Raw genomic sequence first — 27,489 nt, 5'->3', positions numbered from 1 at the left:
TAATTATGGGAAAATTGTGTTATACATGTGTGTGTATGTACATATGGATACACACACACACATATATATATATGCATATAGGTGTATATATGTATACATGCCTATATGTATGCATATATACACATACACATATATATATACATACACATATATACACATCTTTCAGAACTCAGACCAGGAGGGAAACAATAAGACTTTTCCTAGGATCAGGTTTATTTGGGAGCCGTGAAAGCTTTCATATTATCAGCCTTGTCCCTCAGATACTGGAATAACACAGCCCTTGTTAGCCCAAGAAAGTAAGAGGACTAGCCTTGACCTTCCTTTTGGAAGTAAGGGAAAGCTCAGCCCAAACACAAGTCTGAAGTTAGGAAATAGCCTGGAAGGATCGGAGGAAAGAAAAAGAACCCCATAATAATGAGCTATTATGCTGGCAGGCACACACGAGACATCTAAATGCAGAAAAAAAGAATGATTATAAAATATCTATAAGTTAACACCTCAGAGAAAAACACAGCTTGTGTACAAACTCTACTAGAATTTCCAGAAGAGATGAAGCAAGGTTTAAAAAAATAATTGAAATAATTTATAAAGGAAATGAAAGTACTTGAGGAAAAATCAGGGGGGAAAATGGAGAGCTATAGAATAAAGAATTGGAAAGTGAATTAACAGTTTGGAAGAAGAGGCAAAAAACCTTTCCTGAACAACAAATTCCCTGAAAGTTAGAATGTAACAAATGGAAGCTAATGACTTCATGAGGAAATAAGAAATAGTAAAACAAAGTCAAAAGTCACCATTATAAAGGAGCAGAGAACACGGAATATATTCCAGAAGGCAAAAGATATGGGATTAAGTCCAAGAATCGCTTACCCAGCAAAATCAAGTATAATGCTACAGATGGATCTTTAATGAAATAAAAGACTTCCAAACGTTCTTGATGAAAAGACTAGAGCTGCAAAGAAACTGAAGTTCAAACACAGGAGTGAAAGAAACATAAAAAGGCAAACATAAATGAAAAATACTGAAGTACTAAATAAGGATAAACTGCTTACATTCATATATAGGGAGGTGATACATGTGTTCCCTGTGAATGTTATCATCACCAGGGTTCAGAGAAGGAGTCCAATTAGCCAACATCTCAGAACAGTTCTGTTGAGTTTTGATGAGCTAAAGAAAAAAATGGAAAGAGAGGGGAAAAGGAATAATTTGAGTAGGGAGGGTGGGTAGGGAGAGAAGGCTATGGGAAATTATCTCACATTATCAGAGTGCACAAGTAGACATCTACACACAAGGAGAGAAGGTGAGGGCAAAGCTGACACTTGAATCTCACTCTTATTTCAACGGGTCAAAAGAAGAAAGAATATACACAGATATTTGGGTAGAGACCTATATTTTACTCAATGGGGAAATAAGAGGGAAAGAGGAGAAGGGGGATTAGAGGAAGAGTTGATTAATTAGTCCTAAGCAAAACAAACTGTAAGGATGCAAAAAAAAAGTTATAGCTCTTTGTGAGGTGGCAAATAATTGGAATCTGAGGGGTTCTATAAATTATGGAGTGGATGAATACATTAAGGTATATAAATGTGATAGAATATTATTGTGCTGAACTCCTATCAATGTAACAATCAGCTAGGATTCCAGAGGACTAATGATAATAGCCCAGAGGATCAAAGGATAATGATAAAATGTCATCCATTTCCTGATAAAGAGATGAAGGACTTAGAATGCAGAATGAAAGATGGAAAAATATAGATAGATATAGATATATAGATGCACACATATATGTATGCATTTATTTATTTGGGAAGTGGGTATGGCCAACATGGAAATTTAATTTGATTGACTATACATGTTTGTAATGGATTTTATTTTTGTGGTATTCTCAATTTGGGGAAGTTTGAATAGATTTTGGATGACAATATATATATATACATATATATATATTTTTAAATAAAGATGCTTTGTTACATTTTGTGACATTAAGAGTTACTAAGTGCTGGAACTGGTTAACACATGAAGAAGACAGAAAGAAGTAAAAAAAAATCATTCTCTAGTGAATATTAACATAGGGGGAAGTACTTGTCTATACTGAACATGTTACATGGTGCTAGTCCTGCCTAGAGAGAACGTGAAAGTGTCAATGTCTCTGATTATTTAGAAATTGCAAGGCTTTGCAACTCTGTCTTGAAACCAGTATTTCTAACTTGTGCAAAGGAGCCCATGTGAGGGGATTTTTTTTTAATTTAGCTCTTGCCATTGTAATATTCCATAACTATTTCATGTAATACTATGTTGTCAAGTTAATATCATGTAGGCATGAGGGGGAAAATGCCAAAAAGAAAGGTCCATAAACAAAAATATTTACAATATGTGTGTGTGCATGTGTCTGTATGTCTCTGTGTGTAACAAAGACTTAGAAACAAATTAGATATTCATCTGTGGAGGAATGATTAAAAAATCGTGATATATGGATATTGTGGATTATTACCATGCTATAAAATAAGATAAATATGTTGAAGACAAAGAAGAATGGGAGGATTTTTTTTTATAAACAGATGCAAAAAGAAATAAGTAAAAACAGTAAAACAATATTCACAGTAGATTGTAATAGAAACACATTTATTAAGCATTTACATTGTGCAAAAAAACTGCTAAATTCTAAGAGGTACAAATAAAAAAGTAGATAGTCGATCTTCACACTTTAATTGGGAGAGAAAACATATAAAAGAGAATTCATATGCATGTTCAGTTCAGAGGAGATGGAAAGGCATGATAGTATTGGGGCAGGGAAAGTAGTAGGTAATATAGCCTAGAGGATTTTAGGAAGTAATGGAAGAGAAGATGGTCACCTACCAAGAGGATAATAGGTTCAAAGCTGAGAGTGGAATGGGCCTCTGGGAAATCTCTAGCTCAGGATGGGAACTGGGCAGTAGGGCAATGATGTTTGGTTGGAGAAAGGATGAGTCACCAACACCTCTTAGTGGCAGAAAATTTTCTTGTCTTTCAGCCTTGTGTGGTCAAGTTGGGGTTGGGAAGGGTAAGGTCCTTGACCCCCTCCACATAGGCTAGTAGAAGTGGTTGGTTCAAACCCAAAGACTCCAGCTTCTGTATAAAAACTCATTATTTAACAAAAATTGCTGGGAAAGCTGCAAAAACTAGGCAGAAACTGCAGAAACTAGGCATAGATCAACATCTTACATGGTATACTAAGATAAGGTGAAAATGAGTACATGATTTACACATAAAGAGTGATACCATAAGCAAATTAGGAGAGCAAGGGATAGTTTACCTGTCAGATCTATGAAGAAGAGAAGCATTTATGACCAAAGAGACAGAGAACATTATCAGATGCTAAATGGATAATTTTGATTAAAAATAAATTAAAAATATTTTATACAAACAAAGGCAATGCAACCAAGATTAGAAGGGAAGCATAAAGCTGTGAAACAATTTTTACAACCAGTGTCTCTGAAAAAGGCTTCATTTCTCAAATATATAGAGAACTGAGTCAAAATTAAAAGAATACAAGTCATTCCCCAAAAGATGAATGGTCAAAGAATATGAACAGGCGGTTTTCAGATGAAGAAATTAAAGCTATCTGAATGCTGCGAAAATATTATGAAAAGTCTTGAATCAAAGGAAAAAAACACTATTAAAAGATACCTCCCTTTGCTTCTTTGTGGATATGAAGGACTATGGGAGTAGAACACTGCATATAATATCACATTTTTTCATTATGTTGGCTATGTATACACACACACACACACACACACACATATATATATATATACATATCTATATGTATATACATACATATATACATATAGATATGTATATATATATATATATATATATATGTAAAACTCTCAATCAATATTGATTAGACTGAGAAATGCAACTTGAAAGAACCCTGAGGTACCACCTCACACCTGTTAGATTGACTAATATGACAAAAAAGGAAAATTATAAATGTTGGAGCAAATGTGGGGAAAACTGAACACTAATGTGCTGTTGGTGGAGTTGTAAATTGATCCAGTATTATGGAAAACCATTTGGAACTATTCCCAAAAGGTTATAAAACTGTGCATACCCTTTGATTCAGCAATAGCACTACTAGTTCTGTATCCCAAAGAGATCAGAAAAATGTAAAAAGGACCCACTTGTACAAAAATATTTATAGTGGCTTTTTTGTGGTGGTAAAGCATTAAAATGAGGGGATGCCCATCAATCGGGGAATGGCTGAACAAGTTGTGGTATATGAATGGAAATGGACTACTATTGGTAATGGTAATGGAACACTATTGCTCTATAAGAAATGATCAGCAGGTGAATTTCAGAAAAAAAAAAACAACATGAACTGATGCTGAGTGAATGAGCAGAGCCAGGAGAACATTGTAAACAGTAACAACAACATTGTGTGAGGATCAACTTTGATAGATTTAGCTCTTCTCCGCAATACGATGATCTTATTCTAAAACAATTCCAAAAGACTCATGATGGAAAATGCTATCTAGATGCAGAGGAAGAACTATGGAATCTGAATGCAGATAGAAGCATACTATTCTCTCTCTCTCTCTCTCTCTCTCTCTCTCTCTCTCTCTCTCTCTCTCTCTCTCTCCTTCTCTCTCCCTCTCTCTCTCTTTCTCTCCTAGTTTTTCTCTTTTGTTCTGATTCTTCTTTCACAACATCACTAATGTTGAAATGTTTTTAATATAATTGTAAATGTATAGTCTATTGTTAGATTGTATGCCCTCTTCAGGAGGGGGGAGGGGAGGAAGGGTGAAAAAGTTTGTAACTCAAAATCTCATCAAAGTCGTTCTTGAAAACTAAAAATGATTTTTTTTAAAAAAGTGGTTGGTTCCAATCTTCAGAAATGTACATCAATAAAACAATTACAACTGAATGCTGCAAAAATATTATGAAAAGTCTTGAATCAAAAGAAAAAAACACTATTAAAAGATACCTCCCTTTGCTTCTTTGTGGATATGAAGGACTATGGGAGTAGAACACTGCATATAATATCACATTTTTTCATTATGTTGGCTAGCTTTGCTGAATTTATTTTTTCTTTTCTTTTTTTTTATTCTTCGGTTCTTAGGAAGTGGGAAATGGAAAGGACATATTGGGAAAAATGTAGGTTACGGAAAAAGAAAAAAATCTCAACAAAACTTACTTTTAAAAAGGATAATATTGGTACTGAGAACAATTCCCCCAACATGTTATAAAAGGATATGTTTGTATTCCCCAAAACTTTACAATGGTTTTTATCAACTTTTAAACTACTGAGCCAAGACTGATTCATTTAAATAACTGCTTAGAGAAATTATGCAGGTGTAAAGTGAAATTGAAATGTACCTACAATCTCACTCTTGCAAGCTATATTTCAACGTTTTAGCAATCTGCCTTCCACATATTAGACCAGAGCAGCCACAGCAGATCAAGAGTTTTGAGGAATTTATCAATGGCTTTATCTATAATTCCTACAAAAATCCCTGGACTTGTGTAGATAAGCATTGATAAGAATCAGTTATATCACAAAATTTCAATCAGCTAAATTCTATAAAGCCTCTGGTTCTTGATTCTAATGCAGTGTCAAATTATTTTAATACAGTCCTCAGAAAAATGAAGCATAACTAGAGGGGGGACCTTTGTGTACTTTTGTAGATTACAGCCTACAGTGGTTTTGGCATATGATTCAAGATGTGAGTAGAGTGCTCAACCCTCAGGGCAATTCAACTATTACCAAAAAAAAAAAAATACTTAGAGAAAAGGAAAACTAGTTGAAACAAAAAAAGGAAATGATTCTCACCATAATGGAGCAACTTCAGCAGCCATTAGCAGTGTTACAGCTTATATAAGAATTGAGAACTAAGCATTTTCTGGCAATCTTGGCTCAAGACAGAACGTTGAAGTTGGCAGTTTGTGGTGGTTGTGGTTGTTTTTTCCCCCAGGTGTCCTCTATATCCCTTTCGGCATCTTTCCACAGGTATCTTGTATCCTCATGTTTCCCTATGGCTAATCAATACCTTCTACACCCACCCCCGACTGAGAGAGATCTCTTGGGCCTACCCTCCTTGATTCTACTTCTCTGAATCACCTGCTATCTGCAGAGCACTTCAATAAGTCAAAAAGGTATAAAGACAAAAACAAAACAGTTCATACTCAGGAGGAGCTAAACTAAAGAAGTAAAACATGTATACTGAAAGGTATATACTTAAACACCAGTGTGTGCTGCTGCCTAATCACCACATTCCATTCCTGACGAGGTCTGGGGGCTGACAATTTAACCCTTGGCCCAAAACCTTAGGGTTCTCTGAGGTAACACCAAGCTTTCTACAGTTCTCACAGAGCTGGCTACTTCTCCACCCTACTGCCACCTTGCTTGGGGCTGCCAACATTCATCTCATTCTAGTGGTGTGGCTTAAATAGATTTTTTCAATTAAACTTTTGTGACGTGTGCTCTGAACTACCAGAAGAAAATCCCATCTTCTCTTTCTGCGAATCACAGAAGCATGGCTTAACTGTATATAGTTGTCTACTCATGATTATAGAAGGAAAAAGGAAAGAAAAGAAACACTGAAACAACAAGCCTTTGAAGAGGGGTGGGCATGGAGGACAGGGCATGGGGCAAAGATTCTCCCAGACCCAGGCAATCTTAAACCTTTTAGCTTTTTAGGTAAGCTCCACGAAAAGAATTCAAAGAGACATGATTGGAGATGTTCAGAAAAAAAAAAAACTCCCCCCTTTTCCTGTAAAGTGGGAAAAGTACTAAGCAGAAAACTTTCTTTTTTTATGTATAAATTTATTTTTAGTTTTCAACATTTACTTCCACAAGATTTTGAATTTCATATTTTCACCCCATCTTGCCCCTCCCCCCACCCCAAGATGGCATACATTCTGAATACCCCTTCCCCTAGTCTGCCCTCCCTTCTATCTCTCCCCTGCTCTTATCCCCTTCCCCTTCTATTTTCCTGTAGGACAGGATAGATTTCTGTACCTTGTTTCCTGTATTTCTTATTTCCCAGTTGCATGTGGAAACATTTTTTTAAACATGTATTTTTAAAATTTTGGGTTCCAAATTTTCTCCCTTCCTCCCACCCTCACTGAAAAGGCAAGCAACTCAATATAGGCCATACATCTGCAGTTATGCAAAACACTTCCATAGTAGACATGTTGTGAAAAACTAACTCTATTTCCCTTAATCTTATCCTACCCCCCCATTTATTCTATTCTTTCTTTTGGCCCTATCCCTCCTCAGAAGTACTTCCTTCTGATTACCCCTTTCCCAATCTGCCCTTCTCTCTATCTCCCCTGCTCTCTTGTCCCCTTCTCCCCCTATTTTTCTGTAGGGTAAGACAGATTTTCCATAACCAATTGAATGTGTATGTTATTCCCTCCTTAAGCCAAATCCTATGAGAATAAGATTCCCTCATTCCCTCTCACCTTCCCCAGTTTCTCCTCCACTGTAAGAACCTTTTCTTGTCTATTTTGTGCAAGATAATGTACCCCTTCTACCTCTCCCTTTCTCCTTCTCCTAGTATAATCATCTCTCACCCCTTAATTTTATTTTCTAGATATCACCCTTTCATCTTCAACTCACTCTGTGCCATCTATCTATCTATCTATCTATCTATCTATCTATCTATCTATCTATCTATCTATCTATCTATATCATCTTTCCATGGAGGAATGTAAACACTTCAGCCTTAGTAAGTCTCTTATGATTTCTCTTTCCTGTTTACCTCTTCATGTTCCACTGGAGTCCTGTATGTGAAAGTCAAATTTTCTGTTTAGCTCTGGTCTTTTCATCAGGAATGCTTGAAAGTCCTCTATTTCACTGAATAACCTTTTTTTCCCCTGAAGGATTATACTCAGTTTTGCTGGGTAGGTGATTCTTGGTTGTAATCCTATCTCCTTTGCCCGCTGGAATATTATATTCCATGCCCTCTGGTTCCTTAATGTAGAAGCTGCTAAATCTTGTGTTATCCTGATTGTGTTTCCACCATACTTGTATTGTTTCTTTCTGGCTGCTTGCAATATTTTCTCCTTGACCTAGGAACTCTGGAATTTGGCTACAATATTCCTAGGAGTTTCCTTTGGGGATCTCTTTCAGGAAGAGATGGGTGGATTCTTTCAATTTCTATTTTGCCCTCTGGTTCTAAAATATCAGGGCAGTTTTCCTTGATAATTTCTTGAAAGATGATGTCTAGGCTCTTTTTTTGATCATGGCTTTCAGATAGTCCAATAATTTTTAAATTCTCTCTCCTGGATCTATTTTCCAGGTCAGTTGTTTTTCCAATGAGATATTTCACATTGTTTTCTAATTTTTCATTCTTTTGGATTTGTTCTACTGTGTCGTGATTTCTCATAAAGTCACTAGCTTCCAATTGCTGTATTCTAATTTTTAAGGAAGTACTTTCTTCAATAAGCTTTTGGACTTCCTTTTCCATTTGACCAATTTTTCTTTTTAGGGCTTCTTCTCCTCATTGGCTTTTTGGACCTCTTTTGCCATTTGGGTTAGGCTGTTTTTTAAGGTGTTATTTTCTTCAGTATTTTTTTGGGTCTCCTTTAGCCAGCTGTTGACTTGTTTTTCATGATTTTCTTGCATCACTGACATTTCTCTTCCCAGTTTTTCCTCTACTTCTCTTACTTGCTTCTCAAAATCCCTTTTGAGCTCTTCCAAGGCCTGGGACAGATTCATATTTTTCTTGGAAGCTTTGGATATGGGAGCTTTGACTTTGTTGTCTCCTTCTGGTTGCATGTTTTGATCTTCTTTTTCACCCAAGTAAGATAATATAGTCTGACTCTTCTTGCGAGGTTTGCTCATGATCCCAGCCAACCACTTGAGTTTTACTCTTTGTTAAGGTAAAAGTCTGCTTCCAATGTGGAGAATGTACTGTCCCAAGCTTCGGGGGTTTGTATAGCTGTTTTCAGAGATACTTCTAGGGACCTGCAAATTTTCAGTTCTTCCAAGGTGGTATGATAAAGATTGAGGTGTTAACTCTTTTCCTGGCCTGTGCTCTGGTCTTTGAGTGACAGGCCACAAGCAGTCTTTTCTCTCTTGGAACTGTGAGGAGGGTTTTCTCTTCACTGCCACTACAAGCTCCACCGAGCCAGCTCTCCTCCTCACTCCAGAACCGCCACCCAGAACTGTGACTCAGATCCAAGCACGGGCAAAGCAAGAGATTCCTGCCTTAGCACCAGCAAAGAGATCACTGCATTCCCCCTCTGATCCTGATCCAGGAGCTCAGGACACAGCCACTGCCCTGACACCCAGGCTGTGCACTCTGAGCTCTGGAACTGCCTCTGACCTAGCTCTTCTCTCACCACAAAAGCAGACTTTTCCCACTGACCTTCTAAGTTGTCTTTGGTGTTCATGGATTGAATCAGCTGCTTGTGATTCAATCCTCTGAGGCCTGCTCTAGGTTCACTGAGCCCACATGCCCATGCCGAACTGTGCTCCTCTCCCTGTCAGTCGCAATAAGCCTTTCTGATCAACCACCCAGGCTGTCTTTGGCTGGAAATTTGTTTTACTCTGTCTTTTTGTGAGTTCTGCTGCTTTGGAATTTGTTTAGAGCCATTTTGGGGGGTATTTGGAGGGGTTTGGGGGAGAGCTCAAGCAAGTCACTGCTTTCACACCGGCCATATTGGCTCCGCCCCCCCCACCCCCCCGAAAATTTTATTTTAGGATGTCCAGGCCCTCTAGATCGGAGTCAGCTTGAAGGTCAACTGTTAAATATTAAATGTGAGTATTTACTCTGAAATAAGCAAATGCTTCAAATCAGCGCTAAATTTATTATTTTCTTCGATATTTAGATTTAAGAAAGTGATAGTAATGCAGAATAATTTTTTTTCAGTGAGATGGTTGTTAAGAATGTCTAGTACACCCTTGCCTGGACCCATTTGACAGTCTGTTTAAACCTACAGATTGAAGCCTTCTCAAAATAATGGGGTTTTTTGTTTGTTTTTGTTTTTTAATGAATAAATATAAATACATGTGATTAAAGTGAAATCAATTATTTTGAATTCAAATTCTTAAAATAAAAATATAAAACATACACGTTCATGGATACCTCATTAAGAAACCCTGTTCTGGGTCCTCACTGGTACTCGAAATTGATGTTTGTTTTTTTTCCTGTTTTTCTGTTCTAGTGTATACAAATGAGTTCAGGGGATACAGGTCTTAACAAGTCCATGTTCCTTGGTCTTACTTAGCACCTTGATGGGAAACAGTCCAGGTACGCTGATTTCTTTTATTCAACATCCTTGTTTTTTCTCAACCTTCTACAGTAGCCATATTCTAAGTCACTGATGCCCTAGGTTAGCCATGTTATATGTCATTTCCCTCAAGCTGGGATGCTACTTCCATTATGCTAAACTACCCCCCAAAATATTTGATGACTGTGTTTTGGATTATCAGGGGAGTGAGGGAAGTGTTACATATTCAGAACTAAGTAATTTTTAGAGAATGAGAGTACTACGGGTGAATGGGTTGGGGGAAAGGTCAGAAAATGCTCCCTGTGTGAAAGGTAACGTCTTAAGCAGGGCTTTGAAGGAATAAAAAAATTTTAAAAAGTGAAGGTGAAGAGGGATTATGTTCTAAACATGTAGAACAGCTTATGTAAAGAAATGAAGTGAAAACCTAAAGAACTATCATGTTTTCCTGTCCTTGGAGCATTTTTCCATGGTCTCCTGTACAAATGGGTTCTGAGGCTATTGCCCCATGTACCCAGCTAAATCACCCTTGATCTTCTACAGCAACCCATTACTTGTCAAGGGAGCCCCCAACCGTTAAGATTTATATCATTACAAGAAACAAGTATGAGCCACATGGTAGTTTTGGATTCCATTTCCAGGAACAATTCCTTTCCTGTGGAAGCACCAAACACTCTGGAGAGGAGATTCCCCAAGATTCTGGACTCTCCAAGATGCTGGACAATGGTAGGCAAGCTTTTTTCTGACGCTATGCAGTCTTACATTTGTAACACCCTTACTGGAAAATCCAAAGCATTGCAAAAGATTCACCCACATATCATCCTTCCCCCAGAGACCATAAGGAAGCTTCACTTGTGTAAGTTCAGCAAAATATTATTTGGTGCCTTTGCCATGAGATCAGAACCTTTCTAGTCAAAGCTCATTCCCCAGCCACCATCCTTTCCCATCCTCATTCCTCCTTTAGATTAGGCAGGCAAAAAGACAAAAAAAATTAAGATAAGAAAACTTTTTCTTTCTTTCTTTCTTTCTTTCTTTCTTTCTTTCTTTCTTTCTTTCTTTCTTTCTTTCTTTCTTTCTTTCTTTCTCTTTCCTTCCTTCTTTCCTTCCTTCCTTCTTTCTTTCTTTCTTTCTTTCTTTCTCTTTCTTTCTTTCTCTTTCTTTCCTTCTTTCCTTTCTTTCTTTCTTTCTCTTTCTTTCTTTCTTTCTTTCTTTCTTTCTTTCTTTCTTTCTTTTTTTCTTTTTCTTTCTCTTTCTCTCTTTCTTCCTTCCTTTCTATCTTGTCAAAGCCACTTATATGCTTTCCAGTAGCTTTTACTTTGCAATCAACAGAAACTAATAAATACTGAGAAGGGAAGGATGGAAGAAAGAAAGTCATGAATAGAGTAGAGCTGTCTGGCTAGCTTGACCTGAATGGAGAGGTCATAAAGAAAGAGTAATATGGAAAAATAAACAAACAAAATAAACGGAAGTGTAGGTAAGAGCTTTCTATTATGACAATGAACTGGATAGTGGGAGGGCTAAGGGAGAGGCAAGAGCAAAGGATTACTCCAAGGTTATGAACGTGGGTGACTGGATGGATGACGGTGTCTCACCAGAAATAGGGAAGTTCAGAAAAATACTGGGTTAGTGAAGAAATATAAAAAAGTTTGGTTCTGGAAATATTGAGTCTGAGATACCTATGGAATGTCAAAGAGGCATTTGGTAGTATGGTACTAGAGTTCAAAAGAGAATTAGGGAGACAGATGTATGTCTACTGTGGTAAAGTTGTGGAAGCAATAATATGATCCTCATAATAACAGAAACAGCAATAGCTTAAAATTGTATAATATTTTATGTTTTATAAAGTTTGTGATATACATCATATCATTATCTCCGGAAGCAACAGCCATTATGGACACACTCATTATTTCACGAATGTCCATTCACCACATCCTATCATGAAGTATTTCCAAGGACAATGAAGCAAAAGATAAAAATCCCTCTATGATGATCGTGGGACCAGTTCACAGTAGGCTGCTTATGTATACCCACATATATACATAAACACATCTACCTGCCTAAATGCATATATAGAACATATATGAGTGTAGTATATGTAAAACATGTGTCAGGGTGAACTATGAAAACAATTCAATTGTTACTTATTCAATACTCCTTTTAGATTTTTTTCTCAGAAATAAATAAAAGATTAAATGCCTGAGAAGGGCACATAAGCTCTCTTTAATGCTGAAAATACATGTAGCATAGCTTTGTTATGAAGCATTAAACATGTTTTCTAGATCCTAGTTCACCGTGTTTCATACCAATGGGAAATGCTCAGATCCCTGCTCTTTCCTTTGGCTCAATGGACATGTTAGACATCAGTCACACAGGGCAGGATTTTCAGCAGCCCCATTTTTTTCTTTCCTTCCCTCTTGTCTCTTCTCCGTGGCCTAATTTCTGACATTTTCCCTCTAGATAAGATTCTATCAAATTGTTCCATTTTAGCCAATTACAATTTGTGAGCAAAGTAGGTTGTAAACCTGTCCTCAGCCCTCTCACTCATCGCAAGTGAGAGTTTACGCCAAAATTGCCGGTTTGGGTGAACACTAAAGAGCGGCCTATCCTCTTGTGTTCTTCATAAATTGAAACCTTGTCAAGTTGCCCTGAAACATTTTATTTTAACATTTCAAGGTGTTGATAAACAGATCAAAACTATATAAATTTCAAGCTTAATCTAGGTCCCAGGCAGTTAGACTGAAAGTAGTTAATACAATTTCAATGTTTCTAATACCTTTCACCATTTAGCACTTAGTAATTTCATGCTTTTAGAAAGACAGATTGTGGAGCCTTTCTTAGTGAAATGGACCACCCTTTCAAATATTGAACAGGAAGTGGACTGACAACAGAATGATCTCTCTCTGTGTCTTTTCTATTTATATAATGCAAGAATGGAATTTTCAGAAGGGAACCTATTGTGTGGGAATTTTAAGTCAGCATTGCATTTCGTATAAAGGCAAAATTTACTGCGTAGCGTTACTTTTTTTTTTTAAAGGTAGCACCGGGGTGTGCATTGGAGATTAAAAGCTAACACAATTCCCTGACTGCAAATATGATTGCTTAGAAACCATTCCTTAAAATTCGAGAGCAGGAGGAAATCTCAAGAGGTTTATTTTTTGTGTGTGGAAAAGGAGTTTTTCTCTGTCTACCTAGAGAAAATAGGTGGCTTAGAGGGAAAGGGAGAGGATAAGCCATTTATTAAGCGCTTACTCTATACCAAGCACTGTGTTCACGGGTTATGAATATTATTTCATTTGCTCCTTTTCATGCTATTATGTTCCCCATTTTACAATTGGAAAAACTGAGGAAGACATGGGTTTAGTGAGTTGCCTAGGGTCATAAAGTCAGTATCAAAGATAGGATTTGAACTCCTCTCCCTGACTCCAAGCCCAGCACTCTAGCCAATGTGCCATGCACCGAGCTACCTAGCTGAAAGGAAAAGGTGCTTCACCTGAAGACCTAAGTTCAAATCTCACCTCAGTTACCTACAAGCTCTGCAATCCTGAGCAAGTCATTTAACCTCTATGTGACTCAATTTCTTCATCTCTAAAGTGGTAATAATAGTAGCATCTACCTCCCAGGGTTGGTATGAGGCTAAAATAAGATAATATTTTAAAGCTCTTTGCAAATCTTAAATACTATATAAATGCTAGATATTGTTGTTCTTATTACCTGGTTATTTATTATAAGCTTAATTTATATCATGTAGTTGTCTACCTTCTACTATCATACCAACTCTAGGGAAATTCTATCATAGGACTCTTTAAAATCTTTCTCATGAAATGCTAGCTAATTTCCTCTTCTCCATAAAGATCACAAAATCCCAGATCAAACGAAAAAAGAAAGGATATCAGATACCATCCACCCCATACCCTACTTGAAGAAGAATGCCCTTGTAATTATATCCAGCAAGTCATAAAACTTTTTCCTGAAGAACTCCAATGGGAGAAGAATTCACCATTTCTTCAGGTAACACCTTCTTTTGTTGGAGAGCTTCAATTGTTAGAAAGATTTTGTTTGTTTGTTTTTGTTTTTCTCTTTATTGAATGCCTGTATTTGCTTCTTTGCAACTTCAACCCATCAATCTGCACTGGAGGCAAGCAAATAAGTCTATTTCTTTCAAAAGATTGAAGACATTTTGCCTCTGAAATCTTTATCTCCTCCAGGTTGAACATTCTTATTTTTAGTTAGTCAATCAATGAGGTTCTATTAAGCACTTGCTATGTTCCAGGCCATGTGCTAAGCACTGAGGATTCAAAGAAAGGCAAAAGACAGTCCCCACCATCAAGGAGCTCACAATCTAATGGGGGACACAAGCAAATATGTAAAAAATAAGCTATTATAGGATATATAAGAATTAATTAACATATATATTTCCAGCTCTGCTTATTTCACTCTCTGTTTCCCAAATTTTAAGACCATAGACAATGGTTCAACAATAATATCTGCTGGTTCTTTCGACGCTATAGGATATATAGCTCATTGGGATGACATGATTTGGATTCATTAAAGGTAACTGATTGATCACTCGCTGCTTCTTTAAGTATAAAGGTATCAATTCCATTAGTCATTTTGGTTCTGCTTTTTCCAGGTGAAAGAAAGATTATTCTCCTTGAAAGAAAGGGGGAAAAAAAAACGGAAGTAAAATAAGAGGTCAGCTACTCAACTTTCTCTCCATTGTCAGTTATCAGTATTCCATTCATCCTGAACAGCTGTCTCACCCACTCTTTGGTTCTCCTATTTTATTATCCTTAGTTTTCCTTACCAGGCATCGTTCACCCTGAGGCACAGTGCTTTTTATACTATTCACATAAGATTGTGGGAAAAGGTGTTTTGTTGTTTTATTTTATAGGAGAGGGATTCTTAACACCTTTAATGTTGCAGACCACTTTGTCAGTCTTGTGAAGCCTATAGGCCTCTTCTCAGATAAATTTCTGATTGCATGAAATAAAATAGATAGAATTATAAGGGAAAGCAATTATATTGAAATAAAGTTAACCTATTGAAGTTAAATATGACAAGCAACAACAACAAAAGCATGGATCCCAGAATAAGAACCCCTAGTTCAGAATACAGGTAATTTCTGATAGTGGAAAAAAGAAACCTGATTTCTAATTAAAGGATCTGGGTTCAAATATTAGCTCTTCTACGGACTACCTTTGTAGCCTTGTGAAAATCATTTCACCTTTCTAAGCCTCAGCTTCTCTTCTTTTTTCCTTAAATGAGGGGGTTGGAGTTCACAATGTTTAATATGCTGTCTAGCCCTAGGTCCAGTTTTCTTTTCTGCTTTCCATTTATCTTTACAGTTATACTTCTATGGAACATAATATATTCCACAACAAACATAAGCACATGTATCTGTAGATATATACAGGCAATATAAATATGCATGTGTGTATCTATCTAAGTATATATACATTGATTGATATCTGTAGCTATATAAATAGGTGCTTCCAGATAAATATCTATGTCTTGATGATATTTATCTATGTGGTTCTATAGATGTATATCTATCTATCTATCTATCTAAAAAAAAGGAACCCAAATATTGAGACAAATTCTGGAAGAATGCATGGTACAATGTAAATACGATTTGTGGAGTCTCACATTTAAATTCATCCAAGAAGCTTATTATTTTTATTAGTAGCACTGTAGTGCATCAGAGAGGCAGCAATTCACCATTCTTATGTCCTGTGAACTACTCACACCTAATTTAGTCCATATCTGTAAACATCTTTGGTAGTGGCTAAAGAAGTAAAGATAGGGTCTATCTACATCAGTAGGCTGCACTAGGCAATGACAATAACTTTTCCTCTCTCTCTCTCTCCTCTCCCTCTCTCTCTCTGTCTCTCTCTCTCTGTCTCTCTCTCTCTCTCTCTCTCTCTCTCTCTCTCTCTCTCCCTCTCTCTCCCTCTCTCTCTCTCCCTCCCTCCCCCCCTCTCTCTCTCCCTCTCTCTCTCTCCCTCTCTCTCCCTCTGTCTCTCTCTCCCTCCCCCCCCCCCTCTCTCTCTCTCTCTCTCTCCCCTCTCTCTCTCTCTCTCTCCCTCTCTCCTCTCTCTCTCTCTCTCTCTCTCTCTCTCTCTCTCTCTCTCTCTCTCTCTCTCTCTCTCTCTCTCTCCCTCTCTCTCCCTCTCTCTCTCTCTCTCTCTCTCTCTTTGGCTAGGCAGTTGGAGTTAAGTGACTTGCCCAGAGTCACAGAGCAACAAGTACCAAGTGATCAGGTGTGTTAGGCCACAATTGAACTCAGGTCTTCCTGCCTCCAGAGCCGGTGCTCTATCCAATGCACCACTTAGTTGCCCCTCCTCACTCTCTTTTACTGAAGCTAAGTGACTAATGAACTGAAAGAAAGATCAAGAAGTATACTTCATATAAAGGAGCAGCTTCCCATCCACCCCCCAAAAAAAAGTAGGTCATCCATTTCCAATCAGCCCTCTAAAATTGAATGTACAGTCAGCGCTGGGTATATATTATATAGTTTGAAAAGTTATTTGGATGCTATACCATATTGTTAAATACCAAACCATTGAAATATCTTCTCTCCAAGCATCTGTAAATACAAAAGACCACGCACTAGAGATCTGGGGGACATCTTTCTGTGCATCTAGAGATTCATGAAGTCCATGTGCCATGTGTTTGACTACTTTTGAGGTAAAGCATTTCTGAAGAGCCCTTTAATGAAGTTCCCAGAGTCAATCTGAAGGAATCGTAATGCAACTAATCACTTCCTACCTTCCTCTGAACCACTTATTAATTAACATGTTAATGCTCTGTTTGATTTCTTAGATTTAGTTTGAGAGACAGTAAAACAGCTATTTTCAAATTAAATTAAATTGAGTTGTGAGAAGATTTTCAACCGATAGAGAACGTTTTGTACTCTACTAATTCCAGTACTCATTAAGGTTAAAAAGATGAGCTTGAAATGAAAGTGTTGATGTTATTGTGGGCAAAATCTATTTCTGAATACTTTGCTAGTTTCATGATGGTGTTTTATCTTGTGTGTGACATTAGCAACTGAAAGTTTTAGTGCTCACAGATGGAGAAAATTGTCCTCAGGTTACTGTAAATTTCACCAAAAACATCTATCTGAGTTGTAATCAAAATAGCAAGATTAATAAATAACAAATTTGTTTCATGCGAATAGAATGTAAAAATACACAGTTTTTCTAGGATTTTTTTTTCAGTTTGACAACTCTTGGCATGGGAATTTTTTCCCCAATGCAGATAGCAATCCATTTATGATTTACTGTACTACAGTAATTCCTAAGGAGTTCCAAGAGGCACATAGAAGTTAAACAACCTGCCCAGGGTCATATAGCCATTAAGTGTCAGAGTACAGATTTGATCCTAGGTTTTCTTGACCCTCAAGTTCACCATTTTATCATCTTTGCCAAGTTGCCTTTACAGAATTAATAGCAATTTCTGTACTCTGTAACAATCTGCTCTTTGCTGCTGTATCAACCTGGGTGAAATCTGTAGATTTGGGCTGCTAATTTGTCTCTTCATTATACTTTTTCTAATGATGCAGATAATTCAAATTCTCATGATTTATCCTAGAAAATATGTAAAATACATTTTAATAATAAAAGTATGTATCATTATTATAAGCAAGTTGTCACTGCTTATTTGAAGAACTATAAAGAGTGTTATTGTTGATCTGGAGGAGATATATACAAGAGTCAGGAGGGACCTTATCGAGAATGTAGTCCAACCCCTTAATGTTGCAGATGAGGAAATTGAAGCTCAGAAATTTTGCTCAAGATTCCTAGAGGAGCCAGTATTGAAACCCAGGCCCACAGACTCCAAATCCAGTATGATTTCCATTACAGTATAGTTACCTCCCCAATTAAGGTGCAATAGAGATTTGATATTTAGATTCAGCTAACACATTCAAGGACTTTCTATTTGTATCTCCTCATGACACTGTTTAATTAAGTCTATAATGGTAGTCCCAAATCAGACAGATACCTGGGAAACCATGCCCTACCACTGTACTGTAGATCTCTGAAGGTAGCTGGATCCTCTTTTTCTTACTGTATTTGCATGTGCTTTTCTTCTGTTTTGTCTGATTATTGAGAAGAGGCTGACTCGTAGCAGAATAGGTAGACATCTTCTATTTGGTTACTTTCGCGTCTTTAACTGCCCATAGCATTTCCACAGTGCAGCTTGGTACTTTACCTTTTCCCACTGATTTTCAAGTCACTGCTGACGCTGTAAGTTCTTCTATGACCTCAGTGTTGCAGAGCATAGTTATCATACTATTGGATGTCCTAAATGACTGTCTCAGAATAATTAATACCACTTCTCATCCAGTAAGACATGTTTCCTGGAGGGCAGTAAGTAAAATTTCTTAGCAGTTTCTAGGTAGCTTTTGCAGTCTTAAGCATGATTGCAAAACAAAACAAAACACAAACAACAAACAAATAACCTGACCAAATAAAAACAAGCTTTGTCTGCAATCTATTTTCACTGCTCTGATCATGGGAAATGGCCTCATCTTCATTCATTCAGTAAAGGAGGCCTTAAGCAGAAGCGAAACGTGACTTAAACAATGATGCTTTTGTCCTCACTTAACTGTTGATGCTTCTTCTTTCATGTTCCTATACTAGGACATGTTGTTCAATGTATTAAAGCTGCTTTTTCCTCCAGGATTCCCCCTTCCCTTGCTAATTTAGTTGTTCTGTTCACCTTCTTTCTCCCTTCAGGTATTTCCAAAGTATGCAATTTGAAAACTAGCTAATCTAATAAATCATTTCATGTGAACCAGAGGGTTATGATTGATTTGATGCATTTCAACTAGAGAATATGGGTCAGTGCCACATTTTTTGTCTACCTAATAGAAAGATATTCATGTTGATATTCTGAAACAAATTAGAAGGACAAGGATTAGTATAAGGGCACTGAGTCCAAACAGAGCTCTCGGCCTTGGGAAAGATAGGGGCTTCAGAAAATAAGAGGTGTCTGTCATAGCCAGAATTACTCCAAGTTACCTATTAGTTGGGTTCTTCCTCCTGTTAGCTAAGTGACTCTCTATTCCTTTAAGACTCAGCTCAGGCATCATGGATGCTCTCTTAATTTCCCCAACTGGTAGTTTCCTGTCTCCCAAACTTCTTGTATTCACCTACTTCACACTTATGTACGGATGTGTTTATGAATGTAATATTTGTCCTATGTATTTTTGTAGGTATTTCTCATCATAAACTTCATTCTTTGCACTTGCAGCCCCATTGTTTAGCAGAGTACCTCGTACACTGTAGGTGTTGAATAAATATTTGTTGGTTGATTGCTTGGTTAGTTGGCTTGGAGGTAACTATTGATTTTCCTTGTTCAGATCACTCTAAATCAGTCTGACTAGAAAAGACTTTCCATTTCGACATGCTACCTAGCTTTAGTGTTGTTATCTATTGGTAAGTATAACTCTCAGTTAATTGGAGAATTTAATAAACAGTGCCTGATATTCTCTTATCATAAGGTATTAAGGTATTACTACCTTAATTGTATCAATAAGTGTAGAGCAAATATTAAGTGTGCATATACCATTATTTATTTCAATAGAATTTTACAAGAGAAAATAATTTTTTCTTATACATCCCTCAATATAGCTACTCTTAGGACAACCCAAGGTCAGACAATACTCATGCTATTTGACCTCCAGATTATTCATAGTTATATAGCTTTCTCTCACAAGCATTCATTTTCTCTTCACTTAAAATGATGTATTTTTTTTTTAATCTTTGATCTTGCTGCCCACTTCTTCAGAGTACTTCTTCCCTGCAGTTCCTTCTTTTAAAATTGGGGGTTTTATATCCATCTTTCTCTTTTAGTTTTATGCTTCAGGCTTTTCTCTTATACTTGCTCCTCCATGGGTATTTTTCTCAGGTTTCTCTTTCTGATTTCTATTCTTTCCTGCTTACCCTACTGCCAACTCAACCCACATTAACATGCTGGTAAGAATTTTCCCTCTCATATCCACACTCTGATGCTGTCTTTCTAAACCATGGAAAGGGGCCAGAGAGCTATCAGGAGCCTCATCATTAATTTTATTGAGTACTTGGTTATAGTACCATTGAAAAAAGGCTCTAATATCAATATCTCCATAAGTTTTAATGTATATGTAGTTACCAGATAAAAGAAATTACACATTTAAAGCAAATTAAAAATTCAAAAGAAAAATTCAAATGATGAACAGATAAAATCTTTCTTTGTGTTGATGAAAATTAATATAGCATAATAACATAAAAGCTATTAAATGTGAAATAAATGGTCTAGATAGACAGATATGACAAGCAATCATGAAAATGAAATTTTTTCATAACCCTTCATCTGAAGTTCTTAAATAATAGGCATCAGTTTCCCAATATGTGTATTTATGTGTGTGTGTGTATGTGTATATATATATATCTATATATCTATATAGATATCTATCTATCTATCTATCTATCTATCTATCTATCTATATATATGTGTGTGTGTAGAGGTACATGTTAGTGTGTGTGTGTATGTGTATAACAAAGATATTATATAATCAGCAACTTAGAAAGGACTACAGAATTCAGTTAGTCCAAGTCTTACCTAAAACATTAATGCTCAATACAATACCCCTAACAAATGATACAAATGACTTTTTTTTTCCTTGGTCAGACTACTTCTCAAGATAGCCCAGTCCATTTCTGGACAACTCTAAATGTCCTTAATTATTTGATGTGGACCTGTGATTTCATCAGTGTAGGTAACTTTCGGTGAGACAACTCCCTCTTCCTAAATAGTCCAGGATCTATTCTGTCTTAAAAGGTTGCCCAAGGCTCTAAGGCATTAAGTTATATAGCCAGAATGTCAGAATTAGGACTTGAAATGACATCATCCTGACACCAGGACAGTAGCTCTCTATCCACTATGCTGTGCTGTCTCTCCTTCTTCCTTATATTGAGCTGAAACCTGCTTCCTTGTAACTTCACTCATGTTTCTAATTCTGCTCCCTGGGAATAAACAATATTAATCTAATCCCTCTTCCACATCAAAACCCTTCAAAAATTTGAAGCCATCAAGTACATTCCCACCAAGCCCTCTCTTTTCCAGGAAAAACACTCTGAATTTTTTTTAACTTATCCTCATATGATATGTTTTGAATCATGTGTCTAACCTGATCACTCTCCTCTAGGACAATTAAGCTTTTCAATATCCTTTCCAAAGTTTGACACCCTAGACTAAACATAAAACTTTAGATGTAGACAGTCTAGAGTATAATGGGACAACTACCTCACTGGATTCCTGAATTAATGAAGTCCAAGGTCACACAAACCTTGTTTTGGCTGTGCCACTACACTGCTATCATCTGGAATGACGTAATCTGGAAACATATTAAGGAGAAAATGGGCACTAAGGAATGAAAAGGTGCAAGACAGCATGGTGTGGGTGTGCATGGGAGCTTCCCCCATTGCTTACAGTACTAGGATTGCAAGCTGAATTTAAAAGCAAATTGTTGCCACTCTTCACCAGTTCTCTTAAGAAAATGGATAAGTGAAGGGGGGTGGCAACGCATCTTAGCTAGACCTAGAAAAGAAATTATAAGTAAGAAAGAGAGCCTATGATGCCAGGAAATAAGAGGAGAGGAGAGCCTTTTGAGGGTAGGAATCCTAGCGTTTGGCTCTGTCATGTCCTCTTGCGTCATCTTTGATGTAACAAGGTACTCATAGGCATACATTTCAGTATAATTCATGGCTGTTTCTGCCCTAGAGAAAATATTCAGTGAGCCCTAGAATTGGAAAAACAGAAACAAAACATATTGTTGGAACTTGTTGTCCTATCCAATCTAAGGCTAACTGAATTAAACTAAGTTTATTTCATATCTTCTTCTAGAGAGGGTTGTCTGGTAAGGAACATCATAAGAAACAAACAAAGCAGTACACTAAAACCTGCAGGTCTTTTTTATGCTATCTGGACACATCTCCCCAGCCCCCAACTGCACCCATGCAGTTGGGTTTTTTTTTAAACCCAAGTAGGGGAGCAGGATAGAGTTCTGGACCTTGAGTCAGGAAGACTCATCTTCCTGAGATCAAATCTGGCCTAGACACTTACCAGCTGGGTGACCCTGGGCAAGTCACTTAACCCTGTTTCCCTCAGTTTCCTCATCTGTAAAATGATCTATAGAAGGAAATGGTAAACCACTCTAGTATCTTTCCCAGGAAAACCCCAAATGGGGTGATGAAGAGTCAAACACAGCTGGCAGGACTAGACATCAACAAAGGCGACTTATCTGCCAGTCTTGTGTCTATACCTGTGTGTTAGGTTCCATACAAATGAACAAAAGTTATTTCTCATAAAAACACATAAAACATAAACACTCTTTTAGTGAGAAAGAATCATGGTTGGACAGGAAAATCATGAACGAAAAGACATTTAGGGACATATTTTAAGTAAACTTTTTTTTTTCCTCTGGGGATATTAGAGAATAGCTATATTTACAATTGATAGACATACAGTTTAAGGCTAGGAAAAGGGTTAAGACTGGAGATCAGCTTGGGGAGAGGCAAGTGAGGGAAATATCCAGGGATGTATGCAATAAGAATAATGAAAATAGCAAACATTTTTGGTGTATTGCTAATTCATTTAACCCAATTACTTTACAGTTAATAAGTATGAGTTTGTGACTGTCTTTGCATGCATAGGTATGCACGTGTAAGCTGCTCACTTTGGCACTGCTATAGGGTGGCTTAAAGAATCCAAATAAGGCGAAAAGAGATGGTGTATGTACGGTGTTATGAATTACCTAGTAATTAGCAATAATAGAATTTATATAGTACTTTAAGTTTTGCAAAACAATTAATGTATATTATTATCTCATTGATTCTAACAACAATCCCATGAAGTAAATCCTATTGTAATCTCTATTTTAGAAAATGAAGAAACTAAGGCTGAGGGAGTTAAGTGACTTGCCACACAGCTAGTAGGTATCGGAGGCAGGATTTGAATCAGGTCTTGATCACCACACCATACTGATCATACCATGGTAATTATAGGTTTTTTTTTTAAAAGAATGATTCATTTTGAATGGTTTTGTTTTCTAGACAGTTTACCTGGTACGAAATAAGTTTGTTTTTTAACTGGTTTGGGATGGTAACCTTTCTAAAAGATGCTATAGTAATAAACGCAGAGTGCTCCCATGGGGCCTGTGAAACACACTGGACGTGGGTTCAAGCTCTGCCTATGTCTCTAGGTTGCTGTATGTCGAATAAGTCATGGCCTCCCTGAGCTCCAGTTTCATCACCATGAGCGATGAAAACCCTTTGCAAAATACAAAACATAAATGTGAATTACAATTCTTATATCCCTGACTCCCTAAAATGAATATATAGGCAGGTATTGTGAATGAATGCTAGCTTCCAAGTCAGAAAGCATCAGCTCCAGTCCTAGCTCTGCCTCTTAGTGTGCAGGTACGGTCTTGCACAACTAACAATACCTCTTAGCCCATCTTTGCCCCTCCCCCATTTACAAATTAATTTGTGTTTTTGGTTCCTCCCCTGCCAAGCAAATTGTCCCACTACATGATCTTGAAGATCCCTTTCAGATCTAATGCACTACGTTTTTGTAACTTACATGATGATCATTACTGTGTTGTAGCTGCAAAGACAGAGGGACAGAGAGCTGAATGACGTAGTAGAAAGAAGACTGGCCTTGGCATGAGAGGACCTGTATTAAAATAATAGAATCACAGACTCTCAGACTGGAAGAGACCTCAAGGGTCATCAATCCAACCCCATACCTGAACAGGCATCCCAATGGCAAAATATCTGACAATTACTTTTCAGGCCTTTGCTTGAAGACCTCCAGCTGGAGAGATCCTAATACCTCCCAAGGCAGCCAATTAAATTTTTGGGTAGTTCTAATTGTTAGGATTCCTATTTTTTTTCTCTCTTTATCTGTGTAGCTTTGAGCAAGTCCCTTGATGGACTTTGGTTTCCTATTCTATAATCCAATCTAATCCACATTCATTAAGCACCTACTATATGCCAGGCCCTGTGCTAAATGCTGGGGTTACTACTAACAAAAATAAAGGTAGTCCCTGCCCTCAAGAAGCCCATAATTCAACGAAGGAGGCGAAGCACAAAAGGAGGCGCCAAGGAGTGGAGGATAGGGACACCACGGGTGTCTTTTTCTATGGAGTTGAAACCATGTAGGACTAGAAATGACTTATTATATCCATTCTAGCTTTAAATATATTCTCCCATAAACAGTAATTGCACACCAGCCTAGTTTCATACACATACACTCACACACACACATATATATGGTATATATACATAAAATTGTGTATACATATATATGTAAATTAGATAGATGTATACATATAAATTATATTCTAGATTTGTGTTATAGATATAAATCTATACTATATATCCATATCTACATATGTATATTCCCTATTGTGTATGTGCATGTATACATGTGTAGATATATATATATATATATATGTATGTATTCCTTATTACTCACTACCAATAAGATTTAAAAATCACTTTATTTTCAAATTAATTGAAATTACTAGATTCTTCTGTATAAAATCATTTTCATAAATAACCCCCCAGTCTTATGAAAATCAGGCTCTCCTCTATCAGGCTCATGAATCATCTTCAATAGCAGGAAACAAGTTCAGGTCTTAGAATGATTTTCCTGTCACCGGTTGATAATTTATGAAGCAGACAGAGCACAGCCTAATGGTTTTCTAACCTGGGTCATCTCCCTTACATTGTGGTTGCTTTTGTTTAGTTTTTTTTTCTCCTTTCTGCTAAGTTGACAAACTGAAAACAGATCAGCCTCTCAGAGGAAACATGACAAAGGAAATGAGGATTGCAATGCATCTCTGCAACACAAGGTGTCACTTTTACACAGGCCTGTGATGGTATGAGCTTAGGGGGTCCATCAGGATCTACACTGTGTGTAAAGTAAAATGAAAAGAGAGAGGAAAAGAGAACAAACAAAGGGAAGCTACAAATCCTATGGGGATATCAGCAGGGGAAACAATTCCAGTCGTTGCATTTCCATATCTTCAAATGTATCAAAAAATCAGAATTTGTGTCGTTCTTCTTTATTCAATTTCCATGCATACACAGACTAACATACCAAACAAACCAAAACACACATGTTCTTTTTCAAGAACATTTATTGAATTCAAGCACAAAATTCTAAACCTATTATCTTCAACGTCTTCCCAGATAAGCCCTCAACCTTTCTGCTGGGACTTTCCTCTATTCATTAATGTCATAACAAAATTCTGCCACATGTCATCGTTAACTTAGAGCTGCAAGGGACCTTAAAGGTCATCTAGTCAAAATCCTTCATTTTACAGATGTAGAAACTGAGCCCCATAGGCTTGAATGACTTGCCCAAGGTCACATAAGTAGTAAGTGACAAAGCCAGGAATCAGACCTAGGACTTTTGATACTAAATCTGGCATATTTTCCACTATACCTCATTTACTTCTTTCCAATTAGTCTTGAAACCTCAGTCATCTTTGGCCTGATTTTTTTTTTAAAGGATCCTACTATGCTGTTGGAAAGTACCCTAGATATTGTTTAGCCCTCTTTCACAGATGAAAAAAAAAAATTGAAAGACTACAAGGAATTCCCCAAAGATCACATAGATAGAAAGTAGCCTAGCTGAAATTCAAATCGAAGTCCACTTCTGTCAAATTCTGTGCTTTTTCCTTCATTATATCGTGCCTACTTTTCTTTTCACCTCCACAACTAATCAGTTATCCTACAAAGTTGAATAAACTTCCAAAGGATGTTTCTTATCTGTCCTTTCTTTTCTTCACCCTCTGAGACCATACTAGTTAAATCCCTCATTACTCCTTGGCTGGACTGCTTGCGTGCTGTTCCCCATACATGTGCTATATCTTTGTTCCTACCATTTGCTTTCTCTAGAATGCCCTTCTCTCCAAGATCCCTTTTTCCTCCATCAAAATACTACTCACTTGCAAAACTTTAGCTCAAATGCTGCTCTCTAAGAGAGAATTTCTGGCAGGAAAACTTCTAAAATCGGAGAAAGGCATTTGTGATATATCAGGTTGCTTCTGTAAAAATAAATGAAGGAAGGAAGAAAAGGGGGAAGAAGGAAGGAAGGGAAAAAGGAAGGAAGGAAAGAAGGAAGAAAACAATCAAGGAAGGAAGGCAGGCAGGCAGGCAGTAAGAAACAACCTTTACTACACAGGGTTTTTGTTAGGATCAAATGAGATCATGAAAATAAAGAGTTTTGAAAATCATCTAGTCAAATCAACACGTGTTAAGCACCTACGCTTTTCCAGGTACTGTGCTAAACACTGGGGAAACAAAGAAAAGAAAAATAACAAGAAGATGCTGTTTTCAAGCAGCTTAAAATAAAATGGGGGAGTCAGCATGCAAAAAACTATGAACAAATAGGATACATGTAAAACAAGCTGAAGATAATCACAGAGGGAAGGCGCACCTATGCAGTCAGCCTGGGAAAGGCTTCTTTCAGAAGATTGGATTTTAGCTTGGACTTTGAGGACATCGGAGGAGTGAGGAGATAAAGACAAGGAGAGAGAGAATTCCAGGCTGGTGATATGCCTAAATGAAAATGAAGGGGGAGGTGGGAGATGGAAAAGCTAAGAAGCTGAGTGTCACTGGATCACAGAGGGCAATAAGTTATAAGAAGACCAGCACAATAGGAAGGGACCAGGCTATGACAAAAAAAGGAAACAGAGATTAGATGTATGATTTCATTGGCATGGAGACAGAGGGGCAAGGAAACTCCCTCTGTCAATGCAGGTTAGCAAGTGCTCCTCTCAGAGTTACCTGGAGCACTGACATATTAAGTGATTTGCCCAGTCACACAGACCGGATGGGTCAGAGACGAGCAATGAACCTATGTCCTGACTCTGATATGAGCTTGTCATTCATTATGCCATGTAGTCTCTCTAATACATTTTAGCTGTTTTAGTTTTGTCTTTTTAAAAGAGGATATGTTTTCTAGACCTGGAATCAGAAGGGCCTGGGTTAGAATTCCACCTCTGTCATTTCACTGCTGTGTAATTCTGGGCTAGCTATGTTATCTCTCTGAGTCTCAGTTTCCTTATATCTAAAATAGTGGAAATAATGGCATCTTCCTCACAGTATTGTTATAAGGATCAAATGAGAATAGTATGTAATGTTATTTGCAAATCTTAAAATTCTACATAAATGTAAGTGTGAGGGCAGTTACCACTATCTCAAACTATGTAATAAT

The sequence above is a fragment of the Phascolarctos cinereus genome, unplaced genomic scaffold, assembly GCF_003287225.1.
Source record: "Phascolarctos cinereus isolate Bilbo 61053 unplaced genomic scaffold, phaCin_HiC Scaffold_2;HRSCAF=192, whole genome shotgun sequence".
NCBI lineage: Eukaryota > Metazoa > Chordata > Mammalia > Diprotodontia > Phascolarctidae > Phascolarctos > Phascolarctos cinereus.
The sequence above is the reverse complement of the archived record's forward strand: the minus strand, read 5'-3'. Positions refer to the sequence as shown.